The sequence below is a fragment of the Aythya ferina genome, assembly GCF_964211825.1.
Source record: "Aythya ferina genome assembly, chromosome: 12".
NCBI lineage: Eukaryota > Metazoa > Chordata > Aves > Anseriformes > Anatidae > Aythya > Aythya ferina.
The window spans coordinates 8,463,972-8,481,277 of NC_140308.1; the positions used below are offsets into that span (position 1 = coordinate 8,463,972).

General features: G+C 34.7%; 1 long non-coding RNA gene across 1 annotated transcript in view; it reads left to right on the top strand.

Moving 5' to 3' along the window:
- The window catches only part of LOC311443519, a 28,101-nt gene extending 12,595 nt beyond the window's left edge, over positions 1–15,506 (top strand). Inside the window, exons 2-3 of the long non-coding RNA XR_014697309.1 lie at positions 11,500–11,624; positions 15,292–15,506. This is a non-coding gene — a long non-coding RNA (uncharacterized lncRNA). The remainder of the gene's footprint in view (positions 1–11,499; positions 11,625–15,291) is intronic.
- The last annotated feature ends 1,800 nt before the right edge of the window (positions 15,507–17,306 follow it).

Below are 17,306 nucleotides of genomic sequence, written 5' to 3' on the forward strand. Positions count from 1 at the left end.
TCAGCACACAGAATCATACTGGTATGACTCTTCTAAAATGGATTAAAATACATATCTAAACTGCTTCTGCCAAATTCAGCATACTCCTTGTTCTTGCTCCACTGACCAATCCAATTAAACAAAAGATAGAAGTTTTCATATTGGATCAACAAAAGATAGAAGTTTTCATATTGGATCTGACATGCTCTATGTCTGATTACAGAAATGTTAGCACCTAAGTGGGAGTCTGGAGACAGTATTATTTTTTCTAGAACTGAACTGTAATATGTAGTGTTAACCAGATTGTGACCCACAGAGCAGATGCAATCACCATTTATGCTGATGGAAGCTGCATGATCTAGAAAAAGTCACAAATAACTCTGATTTCATTTGAAATATCACAAGTTGGCAGAGCTGCTTTGCTAATTACTGGTCCATAACTTTGTTGCTCTGGCAGGTTCAAGAGGTGCCAGCACTGGAGAATTCACTCTAGGAAGATTTTCATTGGATAAATTTGATTTGGAAACAGGTTATTATGATTAAATAATGGATAAATATTTGCTCCTACTTACTGAAATGCATTAATGTGTAATCTGGCTTTATTTAATTCATTTATGTCAGAAAATTGATAAATGGTATTTTAGCTACTTTTGGATGCCTGTGAGTGTAAAATTTTGTCCCTTATGAACTCTAAATACAGTGGAACATAATTTTTCATATGATTTCAATGAAATGAACATTTACACCTCTATAGCTTTGCAATATTGTAATATTTAATTAAATGACCGTGGAGTTACATGCATTGTCTATAAAAGCTGAACGTAAACTAGTAACAGAAAGCTACTGGCCCACTGGATGCATTTTCATGTCTGAGGAATACATAAAAGGATCACAGCTTTGCCACAATGCATATTATACTTGAGTCTTATAAGACATCTGACTCAGACCCCCAGGCCTAAAAGGATTAAATTTGTCTCTTTTTTTTGTAGTACTTATAGTACATAAAGAAAAGCTCTTAAGTGTTGTAGCTAGCTGTAGTTCTCTGATTCTGAACCTAGTTTTGAATCCAGCCTACACAGTGCTCCAAAACAGACTAATTTATAAATATTTGCATAAGGAAGAGCAACATTGAACACTCTCTACCTGGTCAGTACTGAAGTAAGGGAGAGATGCTACAACTCTTTTAGTCTCCCCAGAAAATAAAGAAACTTGTTATCTTCTACATTTCTGAGTAAATTTGTAGGATTATTGAACATTGAGGTGACACCAAAGGTGCTCTCCTTTCTTCTGTCTTGCTCTCCACTTTTCTTTTTCTGTATCTGCTGTCCCTTTGAATTGGAAATCATAAATGTATTTTCCCTTTCAGGGTTGTTTTGTAGTTTTTGAAATGTAAGAGAAAAGCAGTAATTGTTTCTGAGTTTCTGAGGACAGTTGTAGACTAGCAGCTTTTCCATAATTCTGGTGATAGTTGAGGACCAGACTTAATGACTCTGTGCAGTTTCATGATCCCTTGGATCGGTTTACTAGAGGTCCTAGAGGTCATTATTACAATGTCCTGTCCTCTTTTTATTATTTTTTTTTCCCTCCATCTAATGCTTCCAAGTTTGTTTGTTTTTTCTCCCTTGTAGGAACCTGTCTAAAATTTGTGTTATGTTCCTTTCCCTAGCAGCTGGGACACAGCAAACATAACCTTTTCTACCTCATGCCCATTAACTTCAGTAGCCAGCTAAAGTTTCTGTGTAGAGGTGTCTTTTGTCAGTCCTATTTTGTGTGGCTTGCAGTTGAGGAAGGAGAAAATTTCCAAAGCAAAATAAACTGAAGGAAGATTACAACCATACATCATTAAAGTTGTCTTCTATCTTCCCTGTGTAACAATCTATTAGAGTAGTTACTAATATCTTTCTCTATACAGTGAAAGATGGGGAAACAGTGACTTGTGCAGCTAACAGTGCTGCAGGTATGTTATTGCCAGCAGTGCAAAAGTTGATCTTTGTCAATATGGAAAAAAAATAATAATCATCAACCTGATTTTTACAGGAAATTTGAACCTGTGAATTTCCATACATCCTAAATTAATTCTGGATTTGATTTTAAATCCTTCATACCATCACAGGAACAGACTCTACTTGCAGTTTCAAAATTACAAAAGGACTAACTGCAGTAAACAACCTTGATATTTTCTCTCTCTCTCTCTCTGTACAACCTTCTAATGACTGTCATTGCTTTAGCTTCAAGAGGTTGTGTGATCTAATTAGGGCAAATTGAATAAGACTGCTTTTATGCTAACGCGTGAGAAAGTTAATTGAAATCAATCCATGTTCAGTGAAAATGCTGGAGACATCACTGATAATTTAAAGCAATTAAAAGATGTTGTCCTGAAGCAAGGCAGAAACATTAAGTCTAAGAGCCTGTTAAAAGAAAACTACCTAAAATATTTAAATGATATTATTCAGTTAAGATGGACTGGGGATAGCTGAAGCAATTAGAAATCATAAAGCATAAAATCAGTCACATGTAATCTTCTTTGAGCTAGCTTAAGCCATTTGTTTTTTTGTAAAATAATAGATCTTTTTAAAAATCCCATTTGTGACATTTTGTGAACAAACGTGTACTAATGATATGAGGCAGTAGGCTTGCAAATCTCCAGTTTTCATTTATGGGCCATTGTGCTTTAAGAAAATAGTAGGTATAGAATTTAAATTCAAATGTATTTTCAAATGTATTTGGATATATCTTTATATTACTTGTTCATAGTACACAAAACTTCATATTCAATGGATGTGAATGTTATAGCTTTTATGAAATTTCTAAACAAAACAGCATAAAGAAGATAAGGGTTTTCACTTCTTATGTCACCATCTCAATCAGTGTACCCATGCAAATCGCTCAGGAGATCAGAATTCAGAGCTTCACAATTCTGCAACATCTTTATTTAGAAGTTTCTTCTACCAGAAGTAATAAGATATAGGATAAAGAATAAAATCCAAAAACACATTTGGAGTATCTGCAAAAGTTAATCTACTTTTTATTTAGCCCCTTGAGCAGACATGATGGACTTGATTGTATTGCCTGCCAGCTCTAGCAGGACTTGTGATGTTCGCTGAGAAAGTTAACTGCAATCACACATGCTGGTAATACTGAACAGACGTGAAATTGTATTAAAGATTAGTTCTATAATATATAATAACCTATACCATAGATGCAGGCTGAAGACAGATAAAATTAATCTGCCAAATACAAGTAGTTATCTTTTATGACCTGTCACAGCTTGTACTTGCATATTTTTTTTTTAATAAATATTTATCTTGACCATTCTTAGCCATGGTTAAACATATGGAGGTTCAAAACAACAGCAGATTATTATATTTTTAATTAAAACAAAATAAAATTAAAAAGGAGGTCCAGCAAGACTATAATTGTGATCACAGCTTTCTTTACTTCTTGTATCAAAAAGGGATCTTCAAATAAGTATTTAAGCTCACTTTTACTTGTTAGAAGTGTGTTCCATTCCCAGTCCCTGATTATCCATCCCTGGTTCAGTTTTTTGTCCTGGTTCCTTAGTACAATTTATAGCATGTCCAGTGGTATTGATCATCTGAACCATGGGCTACATGTCATGTGATGTGTTGCAGTTTTCCTCCCATGGAGGGCATGGTGCATACCTGGCTTTCATCCACACATGCAGAGTAGGCATGGCTAACACACAGCAGAGGTAAGGGTGGATGCTGGAAGCATAGTGCTGGATGCACTATGGTCTTTTGCATAGTGCACCTACAGGCAGTGTGGAAAGACCCCACACATTCATGTGTTTGGATCCCTCAGCATTGGATGAGAACATAATATCTAAAAGATTTTACATTCTTGCTGTGAAATACAGTCTTGGGGTATATATCAGATAATTTCTATTAAATGTGTCAGCTGTGTTTGCATTTGTATTTCTTCTCTTCATGTATACAATTGTTGGGCTGAAATAAATAAGGCCTGTATTTCTACTGCTGGTACTACTGGTGAGCTGCTTTTTTTCCATGAAGTGTTGGCTTCATCTTGTAATCTTGTGAAAGTTAAGAAACTTGAGTTGAAGTATTTTTTTGCCCCTCCCCACCTTTAATAGAGAGTATATTCTCATTCTTTTAACTGCAGAAAATAAGGTTAAACAAACAAACAATTAGTCCCTGAATATTTGGTTCATTCAGGAATTATGAGTCATTATTGAGACTAAGCATCTGATATTTTATGCCTTAATTATAAAACTTTTCATTCTCTGATATTATTTCTGGGGGGGGGAAAATATAAAAAAAAAAAAAAAAAGAACCAACTCTACCCACAAAAAAATACAAATCTCTGGAATTCTGTGCCTATAGCATCTTTTAAAATTCCTGTGTTTTTAAATTTGTACCTCTTTCTAGCTTCAGAAACAAACAAAAATCTGTTTCTAGTCCTAATCTGAGCATAGAAACTTAAACTAAACCAGCATTCTATAAGAGGATTATCTCTGTTCTCTGGACAGAATATACTTTATGAGTTTTGAACAGTATTCAGTTAAGTATCAGTTTAGCTGAACTGGTTTTCCCTTGTCCCTTCCTCTTAGTTATATATATCACCTCTAATAACTTTAGCTTTTATGCACTTGCACATTATGCTACAAACTCACTTTGAAAATGCCATGCCTTATTTCCTCTGCAAGATGTTTAATCAAAAATGACCCACAATTTCAAGCATGAATGCCTAACATCTCGTTATTAACCACTACGTGGGATATTTTAAAACGTTCTAACCTCATCTGGGATGTGGTTACAGAATCCAGGAGGCTACCAGTATTTTACAGTTTAGGTAACCTAACTCTTCTTAACATTTGGTATGAAACAGTATGGCGAAAGATATCCTGGTCTAAATATTTACTGTAGGAACACACCTTTGTTGTACTCTAAGAAAAGCACCAAAAGAAACAACAAGAATTTGTTTATTTAAATTTCCATGGCCAGGATATCTTGTTTGATTGGAATAAGTTTAAGTTTTTACATACTGTGAGTAGATTTTTATATAGAGCAAGATTTTTGCTCTTGATGCGACTTTGATCTAATTTGAAAACTCAAGAAATCAAGAGCCTGCCCAAAGAAGGTCTGGCTTAATTCATTTTCCCTACTTCTTTGACTTCTCAAGGGTTTCACTACAATTACACTTACCAGTTAGTTCTTGAAAATTTCAGACACCTTTCATCACAGACCTTTCACTTCAATTTGAAGAGTACAGTAAGCTCTTGGCAAAATGATACTGTAACGATTGCCTTTTAATTTGTGTAATGTGAACCAAATACAAATATCCAGAGCCAGCCTTTGTAGTCTTGTGTGTTTAGCAAGTCTTACTAGTATGGGAAGAACAACTCTTATTTTTTTAATTTTTTTATTTTAAATAAATTATTTCTTTAATGGAGTAATGCTTGAAAAATTACTAAGGAGAAGCAATGATTGGGGCTAGACAGGTTTTTTTTGCTTTTTTTTTTTTCTCTCTTCTCCCTATAAATCAAAATTTTCAAAGTTATTTAGAGATTGTTTTTCTTTTTGAAAGACTATGCTTTTAAGATTTTTTTTCTAAGAATGTAGATTATAACTCAGTGCTAGAATAATAGAAATTGTATGCAGACTATAAAACTAGTTTTATCTTAGGGTGCCTATGTCTTTGACTCAGTAACAGCAGGAGTCCTACCAGTTACAGGACAACCTGTTGATGTGAATGTGTGAGTGTAAGGGCATGGACATGTTAAACCACTTCTCTAGTTCAGTAACAGTGGTGGCATTTCTGAAGTTTTTTTCAGGAATGGTTAGGCATGAAATGCATCTGGCTTAGATGCTTTGGAAGTTATAAAAATACAGCTGAAACTTCCTTTTCATGATAGCATGAGTTGAGCTGATAAAATGGTGGAAAAGTGTGATGAATTTGGTTTTACTTTTCTTCTGGATGAGGGAATGGGGAATATTGTACAGATAAAATATAAAGCAACAAAATGCAGGATCATTCCTGCCAGCTACAATTTTTTTTTACTCTGTTCTTTAGTACTGGGGTTTTGTAATACTGCTAGCTAACTAATTAAGGCTTCAGTATACAGCGTTCTGCCATGGAAATAATCATGCACATCTGAAGGTCATACTAAATTATGTGGCTCTTAGGTACATAATGTCAAATTCTAACAATGCTATTTCAAGATAATGATATTGTTTAAAAATTGGAATGCACTTACTATGGGAAATAAGAATTTATTCCTGCATGGTAAAAGCAGGTTTCTTTTAAGAAGGTCATTTTTGTTTGTTTCTCTACAGAGACCCTCACTTGCAGAAAAAGTACAGTTGGCTCTCTGAAACTTTGTCATTTATGAGTTGCAAAGTGGGATAGTTTGGTAATATACAGCCTGCAGTGCTCAAATTAAAAAATATATATATAATAAAAAATCTTGTGTGGCTATTGGTTACAGTGCTCTTGCAGCACTTCATCACTACATTTAACGCATCTATACAGCTTTGACATGCAGTGTAAAGCTGCTTGGATGAAATTCAGCTGAGTCATAGCTAAAGTTCATATGATATTTTTGTCTGTACTGGATATTCTTATCTGCACCATTATGCTAAATGGACTACAGAAAGATCTACTGCTGGTATCAGAGTCTTCTTTTCCTTACCTTCTTTTTGTTCTTTAAAAAATATGGTACACGTTTGTGTATTTTGGGCATTTTGCAATGCTTACTGCATTTTAAATGTTACAGTTTCTCTTTCACTCATTTTCAATTGAGCGGATATCACTTCATTATATTGTCCCTACTCTTACTATGTGTGTGAATGTTTTCTTTGTTTTTGTTTTTGTTTTTAATCTCCTGGATCGTATAATTTAAATAATACTGAAAAAAAAATGTTGCTGCACACAGCCTTTGGGATTAAAACTAACTCTACAGCCATCAACACAAATCCCAAGAGAACAGCCTTCATACTTGGTGCTCCATCTATGATCTGTCCCGTGGGCATGCCTCGGGGAATTCTGAGGTCAGCTCTCTTAGGACTATAGGTAGAAAATTGTGCGTCTACATACAGGTTGAGGGAAAATATTAAATACAATGTCCTTATCCATTGTAATCTGATGTCATTTCAGAAGCCAAATCTCTAATTCTTTTACACCGTGTGCTGAATATTTTTGTTCCTGTTAAAAACAATAATATTGTCTTCCTCTTCATAAATATAGTGATTTGAGATTTTTTATGTTTCATCCATTGCTGAAATAGAGACAAAATATTTCCAGTAAGTGTTTTCAGATTGGACATGAATTTGAGCTATGATTTGTGTTTTTGGGGAATTTAGAATACTATTTTTCTTCCAAACTGTATGATGATATGTGGAAAAACTTTTTAAGTAGAATCACAGATGTTTTTAACCTAAATATTATATTATTTTTTAGATTACTAATAAGAACAAAAAGTATATTTGCTGACTACATTTTTTTTTCTATTGCATTTCACTTTACTTTAAATATCACTTCTGTTTGCACTATACTGTTTGTTTTCCTAATGAGTTTTCATGGAGTTTGTCTCTCACCAGCTTTTTTTTTTTTTTTTTTCCTGTGAGATTTAAACAAAGTAAAACCACTTCCTGTGTACATGTTTAAAGGAAAAGCTTCATAAAAGTAATATTGGCATTTATGGTATATGCTAAATCCATCTTTTTTAAGTTTTTGCTGAAAAATCAGAGAATCAAAGAATATCCCGAGTTGGAAGGGACCCATGAGGATCATCAAGTCCGACTCCTGGCACCACACAGGTCTACCCAAAAGTTTAGACCATGTGACTAAGTGCGTAGTCAAATCACTTTTTAAATTCAGACAGGCTTGGTGCAGTGACTAAGTCCCTGGGGAGCCTGCTCCAGTGTGCAACCTATGATACCAATGAACAAAATGATAGCGAATTCAATTATAACATTAGTCAGGTGCTTATGTTTTGCTCATCAAAGTGCTTTCCATGAAAACAAAGCCACATGGAACCAGAATCACCATGGCTGTTTGACTTCTGTTATCTCAAATATCTACCTATTTAAATAAAGTTGCAAGACAGTGCTTGGTTGTGGGAGATAATAACATTAAAAAAATATATATCTTGAAACATTGCTTTAGACAGATTTTTAAATTTAGTCTTTTTTTACTTGACATAAATTCTAGTTGACTTAAATATGCTGCTTTGCACACCGGGCTGTGTGTGAGCGTTCTGAAGTATAACTGACTGATTGATGCCTATGTAGCTTTGGCATATCATGCATAGCCATTCAGTCCCTCTTGGACTGACACAATAATGCCACTTTATATATACAATTAGCTTGCTCTTTTCTCCTGGGATCAAAGTGTTATAGTGCTTCTAAGCATCGTGATTTGTTTTTATGTTATAAAGTTCAATTGGTCTTCACTTGTTGCTAGTTCATGGAGTGTGACCTATACTTTATTTAGAGTTGTCTTCTCACAGTGCTTCAGTAATCACATAAATGAAAGTGAAATATGTTCTGATTTCTTCTGGAGCCTATTAATGAAGAAAATTATTGTATTTTCTTGTGGAATCTTTATGTAACGTACATTCAAATCTGTTACACACCGGTAAAGAGCCTGAAAAGCAGGTGGCATCTTTCATGTGAAAAGTTCCAGCAGTTTGTTCTTGCTTTCTAAAGGGAAAAAATCTAAAGTCATTCTACTCTAGATTAACAAAAGGCCTTTTGCTATCAGTTTGTGTTGCTTTAGAGTTTATTCCTAACAAGCTTTTGTCCTTGCAGTGTATAGTTACTAGCTGTCAGAAACCATTTATGTAGCTTGTGAATTTAATCAATTCAGCGTGTCTGCTGAAAGTAATAAAACATCATTGAAATTCTGTTTTAAGGAACTTAATACACTAACTGCTTCCCATGTAACTACAGACAGCTAAACTGTGAGATATGGACACTATATTGCTAAGCTTTCAAAAAAAAATTGCACTGATATCCTTCGTTGCACTTTAACTTATAGATTAATAGACCTTTAAATTTGAAACCAGCTCATCACCTTGTATTAAATGAAACAAGGCTATTTTGGACTGCTTGTAATAAAGGGTCAAGATATTCTTAAAGGTAGATAAATTCTGGCTGGAACAGAAGAAAATTTCAAAACTTATATTCATGGAAGCCACAAGGTCTCCATCTCTAGGATTTCCTGTTCTATTTATCTCTTGGGCAGCACAGTTTACATACGGATACTTCGTGGTGGTTCTGGTACGCCATAATCTTCCTTTTTAAATTTATGCAGGTGCTAAATCTGAACCTTGCCATAGGCAACCTAGAGGAGTGTCTCAGCTTGTAGATCACTGATCTTGAAAAAACATAAAAAAAAAAAAAAAAAAAAAAAAAAAAAAAAAAAAAGCACATTTCCTTATTATGTTTGGTTTGTTCTTGTTGTTGTTATCACTTTATTAGTTGCATTGTACAGCTCACATCATGACATAATTAGCAAATTCAGTGACCTAAAGAGATGTCAGCTCATTTGTTCATGTACTGGTAGATATGAGTGTTTCTACTCAACAGCCTTAATCGTACAGGCTGGAAATGCCAGAAGGGAAATTCTGGTAAACTCAAAGGCAAGAGGAAATTGTGAATGACCTTATCTTAAAGCTCACATCAGATTTGGAAGAATACCTCCAAAAAACAATGATAGTTAACAAGCATTTGATTCTGAAAAACAGAGATAAAACAAACAAATAAAATCTGGGAGGAGGTACTGACCAAATACCAACAGCATGCCTGTAACATAAGTACTGACTAAAGACCATAACATAAAAAGCTTGCAGGATTTTTTTTTTATGATGGTTTTCCAGTCATTGGTTGAAATTACTTTGGACTGTATAAGGACATAGTTAAAGACGTGTGAGAAGTCATTGTGGCAGCGTCCAGCAAAGGATGCTGACCTTGACACCAATACACACTTTTTAAATGTCAAGAGCATCAGTAGGAATTGAAGTAGAGGCTGAAATACAAAAGGAATGCAAATGTGGGCAATGGAAAGCTATCTGCTTCAAAGTGCAAGTGGCAATCAATAACTTCTTAACTAGGCAAAAGAGAGAAAATAACTCCACATGGTGTTTTGTCAGAGGCTGGAAGACCTAAGGCACTTTCAGAAAGTGAAAACAGTTGCACTCACAGTATGCAGAGATTTGCTAATAATGAGGCAGGGCATTTAAAACCTCTCTGATATGAATTTCTGAAGAACCGAGAATAAAGAAACATTGGAGATGGAACTCAGAGATCACCTTCATCAGCCTTCATCTCTGACTACCTGGAGTGCAAGTTCAGAATAATAGCAGAACCTCTTAGTCTGATTTCAAGACTCTTAGACAAGCACCTTAGGGATAGTGCCTGGGATGGAAAAAGAAGCCACGCAGAGTAAGCCAAAAAGGAATGCTGAGCAAATGCACTTGCCTCAGCCAGATAGATATCCAAATTGATGGCTTTAGCTTTTTGTTTGCTTGTTTGTTTGTTTTGTTGTGGGTTGGTTTTTTTTTTGTTGTTTGCTTGTTTTCCTCAGCTCTTTCAAAGTATGTTGGGAAAAGAAGTCAGATAACATGAACTCATGCCATGAATATTAAGCAGATATATAGGTATACTTGGTCATGTCTCTGTGAGCAATAGACAAAGAGCTTGACTGAAGTATGATCTCAGTAATAGGCAAATTAATTAATCTGTAAAATGGACGTGGACCAAGAAGTGTACGAAAAATTCTAGAACTACCTAGCTCAACATTTCCTTTGTTTGAACGCATCTATCCACACTTGCTTAGTTCAGTCCATAGTTTTGGAATATTTCTGTATTCAGTGTTGATTCTTGGATCCAGAAGATACTTGGGTGTGTGGTTTAATGCTTTCTAGTATACATTAGTTTTTTGTAGGCCTTATGCTATCTCTGAGGTGCAGTGTTTAGATATACTGAAGCTATCAGTGCTTAAAAATCATAGAAACAATAATAATAGTATTTCTGACTTTTCACTAGTAGACTATCACAAGTAGGCCTGTCTGAAATTTTAGGGATTAACTACTATCAAGGTTGCAATCCATTTTATGTTGGTCTGACATAGTGGTCACTCAAAACAGCTGTAAGGCTTATTTATTCCAAAGCCGGAGCTTTTTAGTATTTTCACCAAGACAGTGGATCACATCAGGACTACGTGAGGATATAGTCCTTATATAAGGACTATATAAGGATATAAGGACTGTTGCAAATCACTTTTTTCTAATTTCTATTCTTTTTTGTTTTTGCTTTATTTAACATAAGTATACTGAAATATGTACATCAGGAAAAAAATTAAAAAAAGATTCCTCCTACATTTTGGGATTAGATTAGGTATTCCTCCTAATGAAAGGATGAGAGAATAAACCGCTCTGGTGTGCTATTTAAGAGAAGACAGTCAGACATGACATTGAGGAAATCAGTATAAAAATGGTTTCATATGGGATGGTACTGTTTTACTTTCTTTGTGTTCCAGAGTTTAAAGGAAAGAAAGAACAAAAAGAAAACAGAACTGGAAGGGGATCGATGCCATTTCACAAGATAGGATCAAACTATTGCTGCAGAAAGCTGGAAGAAGCTTGCAGATCGTCTGAATCTTGAGTAAGTTGAAATGCATAGATAAAAAGTAGTATTGCCCATGGTCTTAGAAGTTAGTGAGGCTGCAGTTCTCTTGAGTTCTCAGCTTGAAGCCTTTCACTAAAACATTTAGAAAGCAACATAAAACAAGTAAACAAAAGAAATTGATTTTTTTTTTTCTGCACACAAATGCTGGGTTTAAAGTAAGTCTAACTATAATAACTTCTGAGTATATTGCCTATAACTTAGCCCACCATCTTGATCTTTTGTCTTCATATATGATGTACATCATGTACAGACATTTTCAAGAGGATAGTTTTATGTTTGCGTTTTTTTTTTTTTAGCTCTAATATACATTGCTTTTTATCCAGCTTTATATTTGACTCACCTAGACATTCATATAGATGTAAGAATGTGCTAATTTTTAAGACACCTCATTTAGCTTCATGTTGTGATAATTCATACTGAAATATCAATGGTACTAATAGGTAGGAGACTTCCAACTGAATTCTTTATGAACTTTGCCTGACCTATATAGTGTCTTAGCTTTTCCCTCCGGCTGACATTATGCATGGCTGGATTAGATAACATCACCACACATTGTGATGTTATCCTTGCTTTGTAGCAGAGTGGCAACAGAATTGTTCATATTACTTTTTGACTTGGGAATTTTGTATGTGTGTGTTTTTGTGCCTCTCACATAGAAAAGCGTTGATTAAAGTTGCAGCATTTTGTTTCTTTCAAAAATAGCTCGCTAGATGAAGTAGCCAGTTCCAAATACTGAGGAATAAATTAGGAATGTCCCTCAGACAGTAAAATAGCCTAATTAAATCAAGCTAAACAACATTTAATTAGACTCGTATCTCAAATGAAGGTAAGGGAGGTAATGATATGACTGATTCCTTTCAGGGTAGACTGTGATATCATAGCTGTAAGTTTGAGAATTTTTAACTGTCATATTTTCAAGCCCCTGGAAACATAGTCCACTTTAGAGAGGCCTTGATGTGGGAAGCATAAAAATCAAATGTACTGAGATAATGAGTAGTTTAGGATGCACTTATTCTCCCATCCTAATCTTCATAGATGCAGCTTTAGAATCTTTCTCTTTGCTGCCCAATGCGTTGTTTTCAGGAGTCATTGCTGCCAAACATTTTCTAATATAGCTAAATGAACAGCTCCAAATGATTTATATTTCACGGTGAGTGTTGGGAAAGAGAAAACTCCATGAAAGAGATGAGGACATAATGATATCCGTTTAGACTTCTGAATAAATGAACCAGATTTTGAAGAAGTTACAGTGCCAACTTTCCTCAGCACCAGCTTCTCTTAGTTCTCAAATAGTATTACTGGATAGCTTCATTATATTTTGGATAGGAACCAAAATGACAATATTATTTTCTAAAATAATCTCTCAGGAAAAGGTAGACAAAACACTGTGGAGATTTTGACATGAAAAGAAAACAGAAAGTAAATATTCTAATAGAAATATCTGACAGGCAGTACAGTTTTCAGACATCTTAAATTTGCTGATTATTGTCTCTAAATTCAATCAAAGTGCCAGGTCAGTGCTAATGTTGTTCAAAAATATTCCTCAGAAATTGTTTATTAAAGTTTTATCTCTAATATACCTCCAATTCAACAGCATGAGGAGCTGAATATAGGGCATTTCAATCTGTGTACAACCATAAAATACCAAGAATTTTGAAAGCAGTAATGAAACACCCAACATATTAAATGATCTTGAAGAATTATTATAGCTATTTTATATTTTATCAGGTTTTAATAGCTAAGCAAAGCATTATCTTGTGCAATTGCACACACTGGAATTACATTCGTAAGTGTTTTGTGAGAAACGATGTGATATTGTGGGGAGTAATATAAAATAGATCTGTTTACTTTTTATTTAAATTTGATACCAAACCTCTATGGACAATGTAGTCTTTTTAATTTGAGGTAATACTTGTGTAGTGTAACTCCAAACATACTTTTCTCTGTGAAAGCAGTTACTATAGCAAGGAGTTCCATTATACAGGTTCCATTATACTGCACAGTATAGCCCCAGAGAAAAATGTATCTATATTCAGAGGAATGTGTATCCCTCTGCATAAAAAAGAAAGAGTTTGGATGAACAAGGTAGCCCCAGAATTGAGGATAGATTATACTTTTGTCAGCCCTCTTCTGTGGTTCTTGTTGTTCCCTTCCACTCTTCACGAGTTGGTTTTAGACTAGGAATATTCTAATTTTTCTCACTGTGTGCTGAGGCCAGTGACCTCTGATCTTCTGCTTGGTTGCTGTTGCTTCCTGTCATAGATTTTAAGAGAGATTGCTGCTTTACATTTAACTTTCACTCTCTGGCTGCCTGGTAATGTAGGACTGATCAAGTCATCCCAGAAGACTGGGCAAGATAAATTAGATGCTTAATTTGCACATCAGGAACTGCAGACAGACTAATTTTAAAAGGACATTTTGATAAAGTAAAATAGTACTGTGCACATATTAGTAATTGCCGGTTCCAAAAAATTATTAATGATAGATGAGCTCTGGGCTTTGAATCTTTGCTTAAATTAATGCTTGAAGGGAATGAAATATAGACAACAAAAGTTGCTAGAAAACTTATCATATAATTTTCAACATTAAAACATTTGTAATTTTTATTATTTTTCTGTCACTATCCATAATCTTAACTGCACTATATAAAAACAAATATAAAATAATGTATATGGTACAGATAGTCACATTGTGAACATTCCTCCCCAAACTAGAAGAATATATTTAGAAATCTGAAAACAGAAGTAATATTTGTAAGCTATATAGACTACAAAGGGACTTCATCTCTAAATGAAGTGTTGGCAACTCAGTCCAGTGTGTACCTCTTCCACTGGTCACTGTTAGGACTCCAAAGGCCATTCTTTAACTTATCTTCTGCATTAATCAAATCCCTTCTGCCTTTACATTTGCACAGCTGTACTTTGTAGGGCTTGGAGGGGGTTGTTTTGGTCTAAGGGAATATGGTACATAGCATGGATAATAACAAAACATGTTATCTTGGTAATGATAACCCAACTGTATGTACTAGATTCATAAACCCAGACTGAAATTAAAGCCTACATCTGTCCTTCATATGCAATTAGTTGTTTATATCTGATGACATGCATTCTCCTCTTGGTTTTCATCCTCAGTCATGTACTTTTTACTTGTCTATTTATAAGCTAAATAAGCATGAAAATGGTAGTAATTAATTCAACCAGGCATTGAGATTGAGGTGTTTAAGTGTTGTTTTGGCATTCACCATTTGAACTGGCAGTTGCGTATGGGTTTTCTGGTAGACCTCTGGCATAATACAGGTACCCTGCCATTATTTAGCTACTTATTGCCCCCACTGTCATGCTCCATCATAGCTTCAGTGCACAATACGAAAACAAGGCTTCACATATGTCACCTCTCTCTAAGATTTTTCAGCCTGCTTTACTGTAACACTTCCCAGTACAGCCTGAATGCAGTTGTGCTTAGAGAAGGATATTTGGTGTGACTTTTTGTTCTTGCATTTGGTCTCCTTGATGCACCAAAGTCTTTCTCCCTCTTGATAGACAGATTTTATCTTTCCACATTTCTCCTGAGCAAGCAGAAAACAAAGCAGAACATTAAAAATCTGTGTATTATGCAGGTATTTTCATTGTCTATTGTATTTCAGTTTATCCTCTCCCATATGTAAATACAAAAGGATCAAGGCTGCTTTCTGCAGATCTGCCATCAGACTCTGCTACCAACCACTGCTCCCAAGTTTTTCAAAGACTGTTGCCAAACAGAAAAATGGACTCTGTATGTGTCTGTATCCATGAATGAAATTCAGCTGAGTCTGTTCAGCTCCTCCAATAATCCTTAGGAGAAGTGCTCTTGGACATAGTTTTTTAATGGACGGATTTCTATTTTTTTCTAGATTTTTCTGTTTGCACATTCCATTATACACAACTAAAGACTAAACTTCTGTGTGTACTTATCATCTGATATTTTAATATCAATGGAGATGATAGCCTACCAAACTTTTGCTTACTTTGCATTTTACTTTATTTGTACACATTTCCCATTTATTCATTCTGTTATGAATACAGAAATGTGTGTGTGTGTTTGTAGTGGTGTTACTGGTTTCAAAAACTTCTCAAAACTACCCTGAGAACTCTTTAAACCAGTTTCTTAAGTGGTGTCTCTTGAAATGCTGAGGACGTAAAATATTGGCCATCTACACAGTTGTTGTGCACATTCTTTTCTCTGTTTCACAAACAAACTGTTTTTATGCTTTGCATCTCATTTACACATTGCTGAGAAATGTAACTTGCAAAGGGCAAAGAGTTAGCTGGGGAGCCTACTTCAGAACATTTGCATATTACATGTGTCAGTTTGAATGAATATAAATACATGTGTGATTTTTCAAATAAAGTAATAAAAGTTTGAAAAGAGTAATATGAAAGTAAGTAATTTAAAAGTTTGAACTCATTATATAACTTTCATTTCATAACAAATAATCCTCTATAATTATTCCACTTTGTGTATCACTCAGATACTTCTAGATTTGCACCAGAATTGTGGGCACAAACAAGAACAGCAAAAGCTAGATCCACCCATTAATCCTGTAGAACTTCATGAAAAATGGTGTTTGGACTAGAAAAATTCAACTATATAAGGTTGCTCATTTATATATATTGGTAGCATGTGGCTTCCAGGCATATGCCTTTTTGCCAGTGTTATGATCATGCAGGCTGACTGTGCTGAGCCACTGACTTGCACAAATCCCCAGATGAAATGTGTCCTGGGAAAGAGTGTAAGTTTGAGGAGTCAGCTGGGGTGGAAACAAAGGCCAGTGCCAGCACAAAACCCCTGTATACACCATTAAAACTGTTGCCATTTGAATCTACTTTTTAGCATCTGACTGGGTCCAGTAAGAAATGCTGGTTTTGAAACTAACATTGTCCCAATGTCCCTCTTGATGTCACTCACATCCTGATAGCAAAGCTTAGATAATCACAATTTAGTGGTTTTTGTTTGTTTGTTTGCTTTTCCTCTTGGTTTGCCCTGTCATTTTTTAACTCCCTGATAGTGGTCCTTGATTAATGCTGATATCCAGGGGTAACATTTGTTTCCGTCTTGGACAGAAAGAAGATTCATTTTTACAAGAGACAGTGTCTGTTTGCATCTCCCTTAAATGTAAGAAGGTGCTATAGATATTTCATTACCCTAAGGTAATATCTATAAAGATAAGATATTTCATTACCTTAGGGTAATGAAATATCTATATATATCTTTATATAATGATTGCTCTTGGGCAGAAGCCATTTAAAAATCCCACTGCATACATATGATGTTTAGTATAATAAATGAGGACAAATGCAAAAGAATTGCAATAAATAAACTAAACACAGGAGAATACTGGATTCAGCATATAATTAATAGAAGTACAGTTGCTTACTTATAAATGCTTTGTTCTTTTTACAAATATCTTTGGTGCAAGTTTCTCTCGAAGACTGCAGTCTTCCTAAATTTTCAAATTACCTTTTCTCACTTGGATTTGTGCTATAATTAAATGAATACTTTTATTTCAATAATATTTTAAACTTTATAGCTTCTAAGAACAACAGAACAACTGTAAGAGTTTGTCTGAACATCTTTTTCTAGGACATGTTAGATGAACTGTCAAAATAATGTTTGGAGTCT